The following is an 18,944-nucleotide window of genomic DNA, read 5'->3' as shown; positions in this document are numbered from 1 at the left end:
TAAGCTTTAAAATATATTTATAAATAGGTAAATAAGCTATAAAATATATGTAAATATGAATAAGTGAATAAGCTTTAGAAATATATTGAAATGCTTGTGTGTAAAGTCTGTGCAAAGCAGTTCTACAAATTAAGGAGTTATTAATTGCAATTATAGGTATGCGCGTAGGGAACTGATTTCCAATTTGTTTGAATGTTTGTTTCCAAAATGCAATAAAAAATTTTCAAGCTACAATGTCTATGCAGTCCAAAATGTTTACATCAGGTTTTTCATGTCGCTTCTAACAACCTGATAGAAACTTTGCTTTACGCTGTGCCATATCTGTCAATTGATGGCTAAATGACTGATAGCTGTCTAGCAGGGTACAAGCATACATGAAGTATATTCACTATTTTAGAACATTTAGGCCCGTAGTCATAGTCGCTGTTTAAAATATTCTTTAGTTAAAATCTTGCCTAAATTAAAAATGGGATTTGAAATGTTGGTCTGCCATAGACATATTAAACACAGCTTCAGCTAAAATAAGCATGGGCAGGGTAACCGCATGAAAAAAAGGCATTGATTGGCGCTATGAAGAATTTTTTTTAGAAATTTTAAAAGTTCACCCTGTTCCTTACAACCGTGGTTACTTGACTCCACATATAAAATATGGCAATTTTTTGCGTGACAAAAACTCTTACAATATCACAAAAATTGTCAAAGGAGTACCTGAAAATGCGTTTTGATCATAATCTGGTGGCGGATAATTATCATTCAATTCTATTTGAAAGTTATTAGCAAACGTTTTATACAATGTCGCTGTCTTTTATCAACCGTCAATTTAAAATTGAGTACACAATATTTAAATTGAATATGAAAATACTTATTTAAAGAAAGTTTGTTTAATTTCGTTCTTAAAAAATTATTTAAATCTCCCACCATAAGCGAATAAGTAGTTAAAGCGGATTTGGGCTCCTTAAAGCAAAGAAAGCAACAAGGCTATCCACTCATACACTCATACTCATGTTGGATAGTTTATATAGTTTGTAAGAGTGTTGTAAAGAAAAGTTGCTTTCATTAAGACAGATGTGACGGCCAAAATGATGCAAATCTTAAATGTTAGGTGGTCCTAACCATTAAAGCCGTTTAATTTAATAGACCCTAAACCGAATAGGGATATATCTAACCTCGATACTAATAAGTATGCAGGACATTCAATGATAATCAAGTTAAATCAAATTTAGGTTTGTCTTCGCAAAATCAGCATAAATAAAGGGAGTTTAGTATAGTATAGCCATTGTACATGGACCTGGAAAGTGTAAGTCCCTTTTATTAGAAAATAATTGAACTCAAGTCGTTCATGACATAGAAGGGGTGAAAAAAGAGGGAAGTAGTACAACAGCGCCCGTACCAAGCAGATCTTAAAATTTTGTGTTGTTAATTCTTGTTGTATTCCGTGTTTTATTCCACGCTTTCTTTTAAGAGGAATTGGCAAATTTAAAGGGAAATGTAAGACGCAAAAGGAATTCAAGAATTCTGTAATAATAACTCAATCATCAGAAGTCGAAATAAAGAAATTGTTCTTTTATTAGGAGATATTCACAAAAAACCGAAAAATTACCCTCAAAAGGCTGCGAAACTGGTGAAAATTGTATCCGCGCAAAACACCTTTTTAGTTAATTCCTTTCTGTGTACAACAATATCACCAAAATTACACCAACCACATGAAAATTTTAAACTTTTTTTTGTAAAAATCTCTTGACATAGTAAAAGCATTACTATGTCGTCATCGGATTGTTGCTTCCGAAATTAAAACGCGTCATCTGAAATTTTTGGACATATATTAAAAATCGACGCCTGTGGTAAATAATTCCTTCCATTGAATACTCTATATTTAATGCCAAAATCAATATAGGATGTTACTTTTTCCTCAAAAGATACTAAAATATCAAAACTCACAAATAGCAATGAATGCGGAATAATCTTAATTAAAGATATCGCATATGTGGAGCCAAGTAACCGTCGCGCATTTTAAAATTGTGTAATTTTCGTCACAAATATAATAATACGAATTCAAGCGATAATAAATTAGTTCCTGACGTATATTTGCTTGTCGGGGAAGCATTTTTTCACTTCCCTTTGAGTTCATCGCATTTAAATAGCAAATTGTTTAATTTCTCGCAATTTTTGACAGCAGACCGACAACTTAAAATCCATTTTAAAAAATTTAAATCGCGCTCATGTCATTATAAATTTAAAATACTTTTTTAGAGATAAAATAGTGTTTAAGTGGACTGTAACAGACTTAAAATTATTTTTAATTTATAGCCATGTTTAAACCAATAAAACTATTTTATTTCGACTATGATTACGGGCCTTAATGTTTAAAATCGTGCCCTTAGTGTTTAAAATAACGCTCTTAGGGTTTAAATATAAGCAACTGGTGCGTACAATTTTAGGCATATAATGTCTAAAATATTACATATTTTTTGCGTAAAATTGAAGAAGAGATTTGTAAAAATAAAGATGTGTAATATTATAAAAGTCATAAGTAAATCGTTAGCAACATGTTGCATCAACAAGCTGAAAGGCCACATAACTGCGTCAGCTATTGACTTGCTCTGTTACTGTTACATAAGCCATATTTTAGATGTTGATAGTGCTTTGGCAGAGGTGTTAAGCTTCAGTGCTCGTTAGATATATCCCCTAAAGAAAGCTAACATGCAGTTCTAATTAGCTAGACAAGAACTTAACTTAAAAGAGATACTCATTTTTAAGGCTTTTTAAGTATTTAAAGTCAAGGCTTGAAAAACATTGCCATTTAAAGTCAAGACTGCACAAGAATTAAACCACATTCCTGAAAATCCACTGCTCGCTATGCTCCTTTAAAACATATTTATTTGACCCTTTTTACCCACTTCTAATTAATTGTGAAGGATCATTAAATCTTAGTTGCATTTTGTATTAAATACCCCTAAAACAACTTACTTAGGCTTCGGTTTCGCAAGTTTTTATTACTGAACAATAGACTCATAAGGCCTCGATAAAATGGTAGAATAAGTGCGCCTAGTAAAGATCTCTATTTTTGTTTCTAAACTATTTCCTTCCCATTCTTATTAGAATTTTTGAATGCGACTTCCTGAAGATTTTACTATTTAGGGACACTTTTAGTAGCCATCTCTTCCAGAAATTATTTTCTACAAAACCAATTTTTAAGCTGCCTAACATTAAAACCAACAAGACAGCCCATGTATGACATAGTATTAATTTTTATCGGAACCGGAAACCTTTTATCAAGTGGAGTATAACGGTGCAGCCGATGAAATCTTTACAGTTGTCTGTCTTTTCCCATATAATGAAGTTAAAAAAATAATGCATTTACTACAGCAACAGCTTTCGAAAAATCGCCGTGACTGACTGATTTTGGCGGACTGGCATGCGTACTAATAATGACCACCATAAACCAAATCATATATCTCGTCACAGAAACCACTAGCAACGATAATAAAGGCCAGTGTAATTTGTCTGTCATTTGTGTTGTTTCAAAGCTTGCTGCAAGATCAAGTGCTTTAGAGTCGGATACGCAAACACCATCAATAGCAGCTTACTGCGATTTCTAGAAAGATTGGGAAAAATTGATGTGTAAACCTTTCATGAAAATCAAATGGTATATTAACTTTGTTACGCATCTCAAAATCGTAAGTCCTTAAAGGAAAATGGAGAGACCCACAAACAAGTAAGCCGAAATTATCAGGATGAAAGGTGAGTTGATTAAGCCATGTCCGTCTTTCGCTTTGTATGCAAACTAGTCCCTCAGTTTCTCAGATATATTGATATAATTTGGTGAGCGGGTAAATTTAGGTGTCCGATTTGAAATTTGTCGGAACCGGCCGGATCGGAGCACTATAGCATATATCCCCTATACAATTGATTTTTCAGAAAAGAGGATTTTTGTCACATCTTCCTCAGTTTATCAGATTGAAGCCTAAAACTTCACCATATGGTCTTGTATATTGCCCATACTGTGGTCTGAAAAAATCTATGAGATCGGTCGTATAGTTCATATCCCCCACAACCGATTATTCAAATAAAAATCTTTTCGTAATTACAGTCCCATTTTAACAGCTATAGGCTTCAAATTTCACCAAATACTTACGTATATAGCATATGTTGTCGCCTAAAAAATCATAGAGATCGGTGGTGTATATAGTATATACCCCATATAGACTGTCATTTCTGCCCCTTTCTAACGACTAAAAGCTTCAAATTTCATCAAATACTTACGCTTACGTCATATATTTTTGAGTTAAATAATTCATAGTCATAGCTATTTCATGCAGACCACAAAAAACGTGAAAATTTTCATACTCACATAAACTACCTACCTATTTTTTATTTATCTTAAAAATCGCTTAGGTATGTATATCTGTTCACTATTTATCTTATATCTTATACAGCCGATTATTTGGATATTACGAATGGGATAAAATTATTGTTCAGCCCCATTTATGAAAGGTGTGAAGTTTTCGGCACAGCCGAAGACATTCCGTCCTTACTTGTTATTAAAATAAACGGTTCTACTGTGAAAAGAGCCGTTATTGGGTATGTCCGTGCGAATTTTTTAAACGTGATTTGGGATTATGACCACATAGCTCCTCTAAACCATTCCGTTACAGTCTCTGCTAAAAATCGCTGAGTCTGAGAAGTCACAGACACAAAATGTGTTGCTCTTCGAAAATGTCGGGATCTTCTAACTTGATTATATTTATATCTATACCATCCATGATTCCGAGCCATACTTCAGGAAATATATGTTGCTGTTTGACACCGCGAACATTAAAGCAAAATTTTCTTTATATGTGACACAGTCTATGAAAAGGTGGCTTATGACTAAAACAAAATTACTACTACTAAGAAACTGAAGAACTGCATTGTTTATCTTTAACAGCTGTTTCTCGCAATTTCTCTTTTGAGTCATAAGCCACCTTTTCATAGACCGGGTCACATATAAGTGCAGAAACTTTGGCTTCTAATGCGCTCAAGGTGTAATATTTTTCAATTAAAACTAATTATTTTGTGACAGTGACCGCTTTAGAAGTCCGCTTGCTTCCTTTATTTACATGACCCGCTTTGTATAGGTGTTTCTTTTTTACAACAATATATTTACACCCTTCTAAATATTCACCTCCAGCAATATTCGTATGTAAGTATTTGCTACTGCAGTAGCATAGAAAAATCTTTATAGGATTGCAAACCAAGCACACAATTCCAAAAATAAATCGCTGAAAAAACAGACGCACTACCTACATGCACACAAACCAATAAGTATCTAATTGCAAACAAATAATGGTCATAAAGTGAAAAGCACAAAAAAAGTAAAGGTGAAAAAACAGCCACAAGATTACGCATCGTAAATGTGTCACAGCTATTGCACTAAAAAACCCACAACTCTGCACTTCTCTAATGACATATGTACCATAAATGCAATGGTCTACAAAGCCATGGCTCATGGCTGACTCGTGTCGCGCGGTTCCATGATTCTATTTACTTTCTATATGGCTGGAAGGCTAGAGCACGCAATGGTGAGATATGTACGTGTCATGATATTCTACGTGCGTAAAGCATTTTTTAACGGTACCAGTGCTTTGTGTACACATTACGAATAGACGACAGGCAGACAGGCGAAGAGGATGGTTTTAAAAGTAAACAAAACAGGCGTCTGACGAAAGAAAGCTGTAACTGTACAAATTAGTGTTAGTCTGTAGATTCTGCTTGTGTTCCAACAAACTCCCAAATGCGGGAAATTTCGTTTGTGTTCCTTTTTTGCAAGAAATTATTTGTTGATATACCCAGTAGTGCTGTTATCAATATATTCTATTTCTTACTAGCAGACCCGGCAGACCATTGCTCTGCTCTAAATTTGGTCTATCTGCATACACTTTAATAAGCTTTTCCCATCTTTACTTTTTCTTAATCCTTTTATATACTCCTCCCTCGTCTTTTTCGCTTCATCTATCTCTATCTTCATCTAACTCTATCTCTTTTTCAGTATACTTCCCTCTTTCCTCTTCTCTCAAGTTCTTCTCATTCTTCTTCATCCCTTATTGCCAGTTCCAGAGGGTGGTATGTGTTTTGTTCCAGCCCCATTCCGAGTCCCAGTCCCACTCCGAGTTTCAGTCCTAGTCCTAATCCCTGTCCCATTCCGTCTCTGGTCTGCTTCCCAGAAAAAAGGACCGTAAATACTAATATAGGCAAATTTACATATATAAACAATTTCAGGCAAATCGAATAGGACGTTAGGTATGTGGGTTAGACTGGGTCGATTTATTAACCGATATCGCGCCATCGATTTTTCGATAGGATTTGGACTTAGGAAAACAACTTCCACTATGCATACCCAAAGAAATAATATTCGAGCCTACGAAACAAAAAAGGATAGGGTCAATTTTTCGACCAAAGCACTCCCCAAAATGCAAAAAATATATATATACATTTTTTTTTAAAGAACTGTTAAAGCCAACGTTTTTACATAAGTTTTTTTAAAGCAAAAAAAATATTTTTTGGGTTTTGGAGAGAGTTTTGGTCGAAAAATTTACCCTTTCGCCATTTTTTTCGTAGGCTCGAAAATTAATTTTTTGGGTATGCGTAGTGGAACTTTTTTTCCTGAGCCCAAATCCTATCGAAAAATCGATGGCGTGATATGGGTTGATAAATCGATCCAGACTAACTCACATACCTAACGTCCAATTCGATTTGCCTGAAAATTGGTATATACGTAAATTTGCCTATATTAGTATTTACGATCCCTTTTTCCGGGAAGTAGACCGGAGACGGAATGGGACTGGGATTTATGCTTATTGATAAGAGCTCTGACGAGCCACTGTCAAACAGGAGTCAACTTCTTGCTTGACTGTTTGAAAATTTTCGGTCTTGTTTTAATCGAACCTCGGGAGGATTTATCCAAAGTCGGAGAGAATTATACTCGAAACTACATCGTCGCTACACAGCAGTTATCCAAGTTATTCTAACGGGCCTTTTATAGTCTATATGTAATTAGCTACTTTTGCTTTTTAATTAGAGCTTAGCTATTCAGAAGCTTTCAAACTCAATTTCGTTTAACTACAGCTAGACCACAAATTCACGCAGCACTGGTGCAGTTTCAGTCGAATTCATTTTCTACATTCATTTCCAACCCCTTAAAAAGTTTTAATTTCAATAGCATTTCAAAGGGCTGTGAAAACTACATATTAAGTCCGCATTTCTTCCATTTTTAACCGGAAGAAATTAAGCGGCGTCCTTTATAGCATTTTTCCACTGCTCTCCTAACCCATTGTATTAAGGTGTCTAGGATATTGCTGTGGTAAAACTTTCCTCTCGTAAGATGCGACTTAAATCCGAATATCCAAATTTTCCATGGGTCAAAGGATACCCGTATCGACAAAACTCTCTTAAACTCCCGCGGAATGTATTTGCGGTCACAACCACTACTGTCTCCCCAGCTATCCCTCTCTATTATTCGTATGGATAAATTATTATTTGAGCACTTGACCGGAATATTGAACACTTTCTGGAACTGTCCAGTGTGCTTCTTTCAGTTAAGCTAACAGTACAGGATACAGCAAGGAGCCATAAGTTTAACTTTAAGGAGCAGCTGACATAAGCCTGCAAGTCGTCTGAGATAAGTAATAGTCAAATGCAGATCACTCCCTGCTTACCTTACAAAACTGTCTAAAACTAAATCAGGTATGGCGGATTTGAATTATTCTTTGCAGAAAATATGAAGTTACTCATTTCCGGGTATATGAAATGCGAAGAACTAAAATTATTAGGCTTTCCTTTAGTGTTTATTTTCTCCCTGGAAAAAATGCGACTAGTCTAGGATGAATCCGGGATTAGTCGCAAAAGAGTATGCGACTATAGCCAGCTCTGATCTCTTTATATGGGCTGGAATGGTCCCTTTTGTTTGAGCATGTCCTATGGAGAGACCAATTGTACTTGTTTATGCCTGAACGGGTAGTGTCGGACTAGTAATCTTTATACCAATACGGGTATTGTCGGATAGATACTTTTTGTAAATTTCGACACTTCCTCTTTTTACCCCTTTGGGTACTGTTCAACACGACCTCTTTTTATCCCTACGGGTATTGTCGGACAGATCTTTTCTCTACTGTTCGGCACTTCCTCTTTGTACCCCTATGGGAAGTGTCCGACAGGCCCTTTTTGTATCCATACCAATAGTTTCGGACATATTCTCTCCATTCACATTTAGTCTTTTTATTGTATTCATTTCGTAGCTGTTCGTTTTTTTCAATTGGTTGCATAAATTTCAAACTGACTTATATGAAATATACCCAAAGGGGACTATAGGGGATCAATTATTCCTCATTGTGGACAAAAGAAATCAATCGCAGACTGCTCGCTTTATGCATATATCGCACGATTTCTTGCAGGACTATGTACCAACTTTTGCACCTCTTGTTCCTATAACTGCTTTTGCTTATGTTGTTATTGTTGTTGTATATCATTTAAATTTTCTTATTTCCCTGCTGCCGACTGCTGCATCTGTATATCTGCTGCAAATTGACCTCATTTTCTTTGGTTGCGGCTGCCATTTGGCTGCTGATATTTAGTGTGCCGTTAACCAAACAAGTAAGCGAGCCTCGAGTAGTAGCCAATACGAGTACAATAGCGGGAATATAATACATACGATAAACAAAACATGCAAAAAACAGCTGAGTCGGCACGGATCTGCTTGGATTGCATTGCGTTTCGTTTGCTATAGGTCGCCGCTTAACTACCCAGGAACACACACCCACAGACAACTACGTAAAGTACACAACACTGACTGCTTAAAAAGTCAATACTGTTTACGGTATTGCCTCTTATTATCTTACCGCACCCCCTACACGCGAACCTTATACTGCTGTCAACTTGTTGTTACAGAAGTAGCCAGACAACTTTTACTCAATTACCGTCTATATTTTGTGATTCTTTCATTGCTATAATCGATTTTTTTCTCTTGTTCTTTTTTAACTTCGTCTGCTGTTGCAGTTTCTTCGAATTCCGTTTGACGTGACGTAGTAAATTTTGCTTGCAGCTTTTTTTATCTCCATCTTTCTCATTGCAATGCTGTTATGAGCCGAGCGCGTGGGTGCCTATAGTAATGAATTTCAAATAAAGCGCGTGAATTGATTATTGTAGTTTTTTATGGAAACTTATTTTAGTATTTTTGCTATTTTTAGCAAAATAGAAAGTGAAATTTGAAAATGAGAAAATTTTGCATAAACAATTTTGTGGTTGGCCTAACCCATAATCTCACTATCGTAGCTCATCTTGAAAGCCACTAACTTTTTTGTATGCTTTTTTTTTAAATGGCTAAATATTGGTTGCGCATTCGTTTGGTCAAGCACTCCCTTTTTAAGTAAAAACTAATATTAATTTTAATATGACGTGTATTTATGTCTTACGAATTTTTAGCTAAGATTCACTTTTAGTCTTTGTGTGCCATTTAAGTTTTTTATGACTTAGGTCTTCACATAATTATTAAAGACAGCCAAAATAAATAGTTGTTTGCCGAAGAGCTTTGTACGCTGCTCGTTGGGTTTGCTGATCTTAGGTGGTACTGCCTTTTTAGAGACATTTCTAAAACTTTTTGACGCAGTGGACCTAGCGATATATCAGTATATGAGCTATACCATGTAAATCAAGCAAACTTCAGTCTCTTTTTAGAGATAGCAAGATGAAAACAGTCTCGTTATTTTATATGTTAAAATGATCCCCATTACTATAATATCGAGTATAGTCTTTCAAAGGTTGCACCTTTTCAGAGTTATTATGATAAAAAAAGTATATTTCTATCACGGATCGTACAACTATAGTTCCCACGTCGGCAACTTTTTTCTTAGTGAATATTTACAACAAGTACATATGTTGATTTATGTAAAAAACTTTGAAAGAAAAAAGATATTTATTTTAAAAACGAAGACCTTTTTTACGGGTCTCGGTAGAACATTTAGTCGCTATTAATCTTTTTGTGGTAATTCTATTTTAAGGGCTACAGCATTCTTCCTTTTTTTGTATACCTTTCAAGAAAATAAAATGGCGCATTAAGTTTGTCAAGAATCTTAAAATTGAAAGGCCTTCAAGGAAAATAGATAGACCCACCAATATGTATCAGGGTGAAGAGCTGAGTTGATTTAGCCATGTCCGTCTGTCCCGTCTATCTGTTTGTAAGCAAAATATTCCCTCAATTTTTGAGATATCTTGATAAAAATTGGTGAGCAGGTGTCCGATTAGACATTTGTCAGAACCGGTCGGATCGGATCTCTATTGTATATATCCCCCCTGCAACAGATTTTTCAGAAGAAAGGATTTTTGTCATATCTTCTTCAATTTATCAGATCTAAGCTTCAAACTTCACCGTATGCATTCGTATATTTCACATATTTTTGTCTGAAAAAATGGATAAGATCGGTCGTATATATAGCATATATCGCATACAACCGATTGTTCAGACAAGAAAATTTTCGTAATTTCTGCCCCATTTTAACAGCTAGATGCTTTAAATTTCATTAAATGCTTACGTATGGCATATATTGTTGTCATACGGATCGGCCGTATACATGAACCAATAAACATATCCCGCATTAAAAAATGAGAGAGCACAAAAATCATAGATTGCTAGGAAACACATTTTCTCGACGTGACGTCACGCTTTTGACAACATGTTTCATTACTGACGCAGTGTTCAGACTTTATTCCAATCGGAATATTTTGCTCCACTCTTACCTCCTACTAGTAAATAGTGTTACTACCTAATATCTTTTGGTTGAAGTTTTCATTGTATACGTGTGAAAAGCTGATTGTTTACAAGTGACGATTAGATGAAATTACGCGAATTCATTGTTCATGTCTTAAGACATGTTTGTTCACATTTTACTTACAGTTTTTGTACTTTTTCATATAGAATGAGAATAGAAGGAGTAAAATGCAAGCAAACCACGATCTGTAACTTACTTACTTAATTGGCGCTTAACCGTCTAAACGGTTATGGCCGTCCAACAAGGCGCGCCAGTCGCTCCTTCGCTCCGCCAACCGGCGCCAATTGGTCACACCAAGGGAGTTTAAATCGTTTTCCACCTGGTCATTCCAACGGAGTGGGGGCCGCCCACTACCTCTGCTTCCATAGGCGGGTTCCGATAGAAACACTTTCTTGGCCGGAGCATCATCTTTCATTCGCATAACATGGCCTAGCCCGCGCAGCCGCTGCGTTTTAATTCGCTGGACTATGTTGATGTCTGCGTATAGCTCGTAGAGCTCATCATTAAATCTTCTTCGGTACTCGCCATCGCCAACGCCTAGAGGTCCATAAATCTTTCGAAGAACTTTTCTCTCGAACACTCCCAAAGCCGCTTCATCTGCTGTTGTCATGGTCCATGCTTCTGCCCCATATAGCAGGACGGGTACGATAAGTGACTTGTGGAGTATGATTTTCGTTAGCCGAGAGAGGACTTTACTTTTCAATTGCCTACCTAGTCCAAAGTTGCATTTATTGGCAAGATTGATTCTTCGCTGGATTTCAGTGCTGATGATTTTGCTAGTGTTGATGCTGGTTCCCAAATAAATGAAGTATTTTACTATTTCGAAATTATGGCTGCCAACAGTAGCGTGGTTGCCAAGGCGCATATGCGCTGACTTTTTCTCGATGACAGCAGATACTTCGTTTTGTCCTCATTCACCATCAAACCCATCTTTACCGCTTCTTTTTCCAGTTTGGAGTAAGCAGAGCTAACAGCGAGGGTGTTTAGGCCGATGATATCAATGTCATCAGCATATGCCAATAATTGCACGCTTTTATAGTATATTGTTCCAGTGCGGTTAAGTTCTGCAGCTATCTGTAAAGTCTGCCAAAATTCAACATATAGCATTTATTGCAGTTTTATATAAAAATGAAGTACGTTGAGTCAGCGAGTTGAGCTAACCCTGCTTTGCGATAACAGTCGCCAAATGGGAGCTAAGGGAGGTCAAAGCTTCCTCCAACTGTCTCTCCCAACTCAGTAAAGGTCTTCTGCCTGAGCGTATTCCTTCATCCACATAACATGACCTAAGTAGCGAAGCTTTCTGTTTTTAATCGCTACACTATCGTTATATCTGCGAAAAGCTCATACAGCTTATCAATATTCCTCCTTCGATACTCGCCGTCGACATCACGAATAGGGCTATAAATCTTCGGGATAACTTTTCTCTCGAATACTCCAAGAGCGATCTCATCATCTCTCGACACATTCCATGGTTCCGAGCTATACATCAGGACATGTATGAGGAGTGACTTGTAAGCGAGAATTTTGTTCCTCGAGAGAGAACTTTACTTTTCAATTGCTTAAGAAGCATTTGTTGGCAAGATTTATTCTCCGTTTGATTTCTGGGCCGACATTGGTTTTGCTTTTAATGCTGCTTCCCAAATAGACGAAATCCTTCACAGTCTCGAATTTATATCCGTCAACAGTGACGTGGCTACAAAGGCCACAATGACATGAAGTACTCCATCTTTTCCACATTTATTGCAATACCCACTTTTTTTGCTTCTTTATTTTATACCTCGCCTCCATGTTTGAACGGCCCGGTGGGTACCCCGTCATTACTTAACACCTTGTGATTTTTTAGCCGTGATATTGCAATTCTCACTTCGCCATAGTTGGATGCCGGACCGTGTTTTTCATCACCGGCAATCGGGGTATCGGTTTCGTCTTCCCCCACACTCTGTACGTCAGCTACCAAGTCGCAATTATCGTTCCTACAGGAATCTGCCCAGTCTTGAAAGTTTCTGTCATTAAAAGAACATGAAATATGTGTGGTAAATCGAAAATAATAATAATAGTATTTTTTTCGCGATAAATATTCGAGGAGATAGAGCCCACTTTCCTTCCAGAATGTGGTGTGCTTATCGGAGCATTAATTGGTCATCATACACGTTTTAGGCCGACTCCATGTGCATCTGATAAGTCAGATAACTTTTTTGCTAAGAAACATTTCATGGCAAAAACACAATCGAAGGGATTGCCAAACCACCAAATCAATTCGATGTTAGTTGTTCACCCGCTTTCTAAAAGGAAGAAAAAATATACTCCGAAAATTTAATTTTTTCTCCGGCTTAGTCGTTTACTCAGGTAATAGTTTTAAATACTCCGAACACTGGTAGCGAAATATGAGAGAAATTTAATAAATCGAAAAACTGCAAAAGCGCTACGTCATCAAACTTTTTTTTTTTCAAATTAGATTACAAATACAACAATCCGGAATTCCAGATCTTGGCTCTTTTGTTTATGGGTCGTATATATGTTATGTATCCCATACATGTGATTGTTAAGATAAGAAACTTTTCGTAGTATCTGCCCCATTTTAACAGCTAGAAGCTTCAAATTTCACCAAATGCTTACGTTTACGTCGTGTGTTGTTGAGATAAGGGATTCATGGTCAAAGCTATTTCATGCATAAAAACCGTGAAACTTTGCACCCTCACTTACTTATTTTAAAAATCGCTTAGATATGCACATCTGTTCACTATATATCTCATATCTTATGCGGCCGATTATTTTGATATTACGAATGGGATGAGATTATTGTCCAGCTCCATTCATGAAAGGTATGAAGTCTTCAGCACAGACTAAGACAGTCCCTGTCTTACTTGTTTAATTTGAAACACTGACTGATTAAGAATATTTTGAAAGGTAACATAAAATGTATTACAAATTATGTGCAGTTGGCCTTCTAGCCACCCTAATGTATGTAGATACCATGTATCATTCTTGTTGAAGTGACAAACTTTGTATCTAACATCAGATCCTATCTCGTTAAGTGTTCTTAAATATATGTATGTATACTTAGATATGTATGTATATTTATTTTATAATTATACCAGTTTCTCATCTTCCTGATTAAAACACGTTTTTTCATGATTATTTTAAATGCTTTCATTTTCTTTTTCAGCTGCTTATCCGCCATAAAAATCGTCAATAAATAAACAATTAAATAAGTATTTTCAAATACTTGTTAGAAAGAAATAATACTACGTGTTCTGAAAAAGTTTTTACACAACTAAATATTTTTGTACAAAAAAATGTGCCTTTAAGCCGTTAACGCAGATCCACACATATAAACATACCTACGCACACCTGGCTTAATAAATAAATAAGCATTTGTATACGATCATATGTTAAATAAATACATCAATGTTTGTAAAAGTGTTTTAATGTCCATATATAAATAATTAAACGACGAGCCAAAAACAACTCGAAACATAAAAATAAAAATATTTGCTTTTAGTGTGGATAAAATGGATTAAGCGAAATTAATGTAACAACAAATATTTATGATTCTAATGGTGAGTGGATGTTTTAAATATTTTTATTTATCTATGTCTTTTATATGTATGTACGTATGCTCTTGGATTGCCTTAAGCAGGTCTAGCGTATGCCTATTGTAAAGAGATATGTAAATAACTTTATGGCTGTTTGTGTTTCGAGGGAAATAGATATGCAGATTAGAATGGTTAAAGCAATAGATAACGCCCACACCTTATGTCTGCGATGTTTGGATCAGACTCCTTTATTACGTGATTGGATTGATTCTATTTTTATTTAATCTTATTTATTGAGTATAGAGTTTACGGGTTTATTATAACATGAAATGGCATAAAATTGAAGGTTGTACGGCTAGGAGTTCAGGAACCAAATTCGGTATCGTAAAGAGGCGAAGCTGCGATACAGAATATAGGGCAAAAATTCTAAAAAATATTAAAGTCTTGAAAACAGCTGCTTTTTAGACTTTCTTGTAGTACAAATTTTGTTCAACTGTTTTTCTAATGAAACAGCAGCAAAGTATCCATCAATGCATATTGGAAAGATTTTCCGACATGCCTTGTCAAATTTGGTTTCGAAACACAGTTTCTGATATAATATTTGAGCCCTTAAAACAACAAAAAAGCACAAAACAATAAACGCACTAAAGTAACTAACCCACAAAGAAGCTTAAACGACCAGAATTACTGACTTTTACCTGCCTCAGTTAGCCACACAAATCGTTCAGTAAAAGCCACCCTCAGTTCTAAATGTACACATAGCACATACACTTAAATATATACAAACACTCATTTTGACAGTACCTGCTCGTATACTTAGGAACTATCAATACAAGGCAAAGGACAACAACAGATCAGAACGAAAATCGACACTGATGATTGCACAACGCCGCAACCGGTTTTTCGCGAAACCAAATTTGACAAGGGATGTCGGAAAATCTTTCCAATATACATAATTTATCCACCCTGTCGGAAAATCAACAAAACAAAATATTCATCAATGCATCTGAATAAAATAAAAGACAGTGAATTAGTGTATACATTGGATGAATCCTATATTTTGTAGTGGTTAGTTGCTGTTCCGCCCAATACAAAATGGAGTGAGTATCAAGTACTCGTGAAGTGCGATGTGTGATAATATTGATACATTTATAATGATTTTAATGACAAATCGATAACTATTTGATAACATATCAATGAACTCTCGATTACTTTTCAAAAACCAATCGACAACTTTTTGATAACATATCTATCAATTTTTGAAAACAAATTGCTAACTTTTTTGTTACATATCGATAACTTTTCGACATCAAATCAGCAACTCGTCGACAAAACATCGATAACTTGTTGATAAAATTTGTTATCAAAAATCGACAAATCGTCTTTATCTCGTTTTTAATTCGCCTTACGCACCTATATACAACATACCGATAACTCATCGCTAGAAAATGAAGAACACGCCCATAGCTTGTCGATATCAAACGGATAATTCACCGAAAGTAATCGATAACCTGTTGATAACAACCGATATTCATCGATAGCAAAAATTTAGTATTTCGAATCGAAATTTGCATTATCAAACGTCGCCCCATTTCACTTCCGGCTTCTGCTTGACTTTTAATCTTACCTATCTGGTTTCGCCCATAGCAACTCTACTACACTTTTCATTCCTATTTTATATTAAATTGTAGTGACAATATTTACGCTTAGATTCTAGCTTCTCCATTTAGCATACTACTTTCATTCTAGATTCCCCCCAAACTGTTAGCAGAGTTGTTTGTACATTAAAAAAAACGGGTCCAAATGGCCCTCGAAGGTCCATTTCTATGCACTTGCCCTGAAGCAATAATTTCAGTTGTTGTCCTTTGGTGGCGTTTTCGCGCACTTGTTCATTTTAGAATTTATTTCATAAATTCACTGATATCACCTGCTTATAGGTCTTTTATTCTATATTAAGTACAGCTGGACTATATTCTCAGTAGAAATACGCGACCATTTCTTTGCAGTCTTGAAAACCGTAGCTCCTGCACCAAAAGAACCTTCATTCTTTCCATCCAAAAGAATTTAGAGAATAGCAATAATTTTGTGTTTGCTATGTATGTCATTTTTATAATTTTCATGAAAATGAAATAGTATATTAAATTTGGTGCGGATCTCGAAATTGTAAGTTCTTAAAGGAGAAAAGATAGACCCACCAATCAGTATACTGACACAATCAGGATGACGAGCTGAGTTGATTAAGCCATGGCCGTATATCCGACTGTTTGTTTGAAAACAAACTTGTCTCTCAATTTTTGAGATAAATCATTACATCCCCTACAACCGATTTTTGAGGTAAAATGGCTTTCCTAATTTCTTCCAGATTTTAACAGCTAGGAGCTTGAAATTTTACCAGACTCTTCCGTATATATATGACGTACATTATTGCCGCATACAGTTCGGTTCTTATTTATTTGTTTTACTTATCTTATACTCCCTGACTTTTCTAGTGCTCTCGCTCTTTTATTGGGGTTTTAATTACTAGATTTTGAGGGAGTGGCTCGATTTCATGTAGGCCCACTTAGAATCTAAGGCTTAGATTATTCTAGCTGAGTTTCGAAGACGTATGAACTGTAAAGCCTGTAATTATGTTGATTATCTGCATTAATAATATAGTCCAATTGAAACCCTTCTCCTTTAAGTGAGATAGTCTAACTTTAAGCACTCCTCAGCCTTATCAGCTTTTTCCTTAAGTAAACTATATAATCCCAGTTCATGTCTTACCTCAAGCCAGGGCGGGGTGTCTCGATGTTTTTTATTAACCGAAAGTTAGTTTATCACACCACAGAAACCCCAGTGCCCCTCTTACCAGTACTTAGACTCTTTCAGGCTTAACACCAAAATTGTCTCAATACCACGATGTGAAGATTTAGCGGTAACTAGTCCAAATTCATATTTACCACATCTGTCTAAAATCTGTGGCGATATAAATGCTGCACTTGTGTCTACAAAAGATGTAATTTGTATTGTGTGCAGTGTTTTTATACTTTATTACTTGTCTAAGACAGGCCACCAATCAACAGCTCCATATATTTTTCGAAGTCTTACTGCTTATGCGTCATTCAAATTCATTCAAATTCAAAAAATGATTAATAACGGCATTCTGTGTTCCATATTTTAGCATCGGATCCATATCGGGCTGCTGTAGAAGCACAATTCATAACATAATGACTATTAATTTTTTGCCATTCCGACGTAGAAATTTGCTTAATTTTTTAAACTCAAAAACAAAGCTAGTCAAATTAAGACTCAAGCTGCAGTTTATAAAAACTTGATTATGGTTTTATAGAATTAAAACAAAATATCAATAGAACAATTATTTCTGCAAATGAAAATGAGAGGAGGAAATAAAATTGAATGAAACAATGGCAAATAAATGTTTGTTCTTGATCAGGTCTGTTCAAAAATGTTTATATTGAAGTGCAGATCACAATACATGTACAAAATTATATGTACACTGAAACTTTTGAAATTGAAAAAAAAAAAAAATAAAATGAAATAAAAATTCTTTTAAATATTTAAAGAATTTTGATGGTCCCCTTAATGCAAAAATTTTGAACTAGAATTTTTCTCAGTGTTACAATATTTTTGAAAAATTGGTTGTTGTCAACTTGTTAGTGTAAATTTGAATATCATATCGTACTGCTTTTATATGAAAGTGCTTTTCCTTTGCACTTTCATATGAAACTCAGGCACTTTCATATGAATCGAATTTATATGTGAGGGCATTTGAGAGCGCTATGCAAATTTTTTTATATTCAAAGTGTGACGTGTGAATTTTTATCTGTTCCTATTATTCAATGCAAAATAAAAACAAGTAAGGAATGCTAAGTTCGGGTGTAACCGAACATTACATACTCAGCTGATAGCTTTGGAGACAAAATAAGGGAAAATCACCACTTAGGAAAATGAACCTAGGGTAACCCTGGAATGTGTTTGTTGGTTTGTTGGTTTCAAATGGAAGGTATTAAAGAGTATTTTAAAAGGGAGTCGGCCATATTTCTATAGGTGGACCAGGGGTGACTCTAGAATGTGTTTGTACGATATGGGTATGAAATGAATGGTGTTATTGAGTATTTTAAAAGGGAGTGGGCCTTAGTGCTATATGTGGACGCTTTTTCCAGATATCGCCATATAGGTGGACCATGGGTGACTCTTTAATGTGTTTGTACGATATGGGTATCAAATTAAAGGTATTAATAAGGGTTTTAAAAGGAAGAAGCCTTAGTTGTATATGTGAAGGCGTTTTCAAGATATCGACCAAAATGTGGACCAAGGTGACCCAGAACATCATCTGTCGGGTACCGCTAATTTATTTATATACGTAATACTACGAGCAGTATTCCTGCCAAGATTCCAAGGGCTTTTGATTGCGCCCTGCAGAACTTTTTAATTTTTTTCTACTTAATAGTGTAGGTGTCACACCCATTTTACAAAGTTTTTTCTAAAGTAATTTTTTGCGTCAATAAACCAATCAAATTACCATGTTTCGTCCCTTTTTTCATATTTGGTATAGAATTATGGCATTTTTTCATTTCTCGTAATTTTCGATTTCGAAAAAGTGGGCGCG

General features: G+C 35.5%; 1 long non-coding RNA gene across 1 annotated transcript in view; it reads left to right on the top strand.

Moving 5' to 3' along the window:
- The window catches only part of LOC137237646 (uncharacterized), a 103,067-nt gene that overhangs the window by 4,399 nt on the left and 79,724 nt on the right, over positions 1 to 18,944 (top strand). Inside the window, exon 2 of the long non-coding RNA XR_010949000.1 lies at positions 13,966 to 14,359. This is a non-coding gene — a long non-coding RNA (uncharacterized lncRNA). The remainder of the gene's footprint in view (positions 1 to 13,965; positions 14,360 to 18,944) is intronic.

Source organism: Eurosta solidaginis, chromosome 1, assembly GCF_040869045.1.
Source record: "Eurosta solidaginis isolate ZX-2024a chromosome 1, ASM4086904v1, whole genome shotgun sequence".
Lineage (NCBI taxonomy): Eukaryota > Metazoa > Arthropoda > Insecta > Diptera > Tephritidae > Eurosta > Eurosta solidaginis.
The sequence above is the reverse complement of the archived record's forward strand: the minus strand, read 5'-3'. Positions and strand labels throughout refer to the sequence as shown.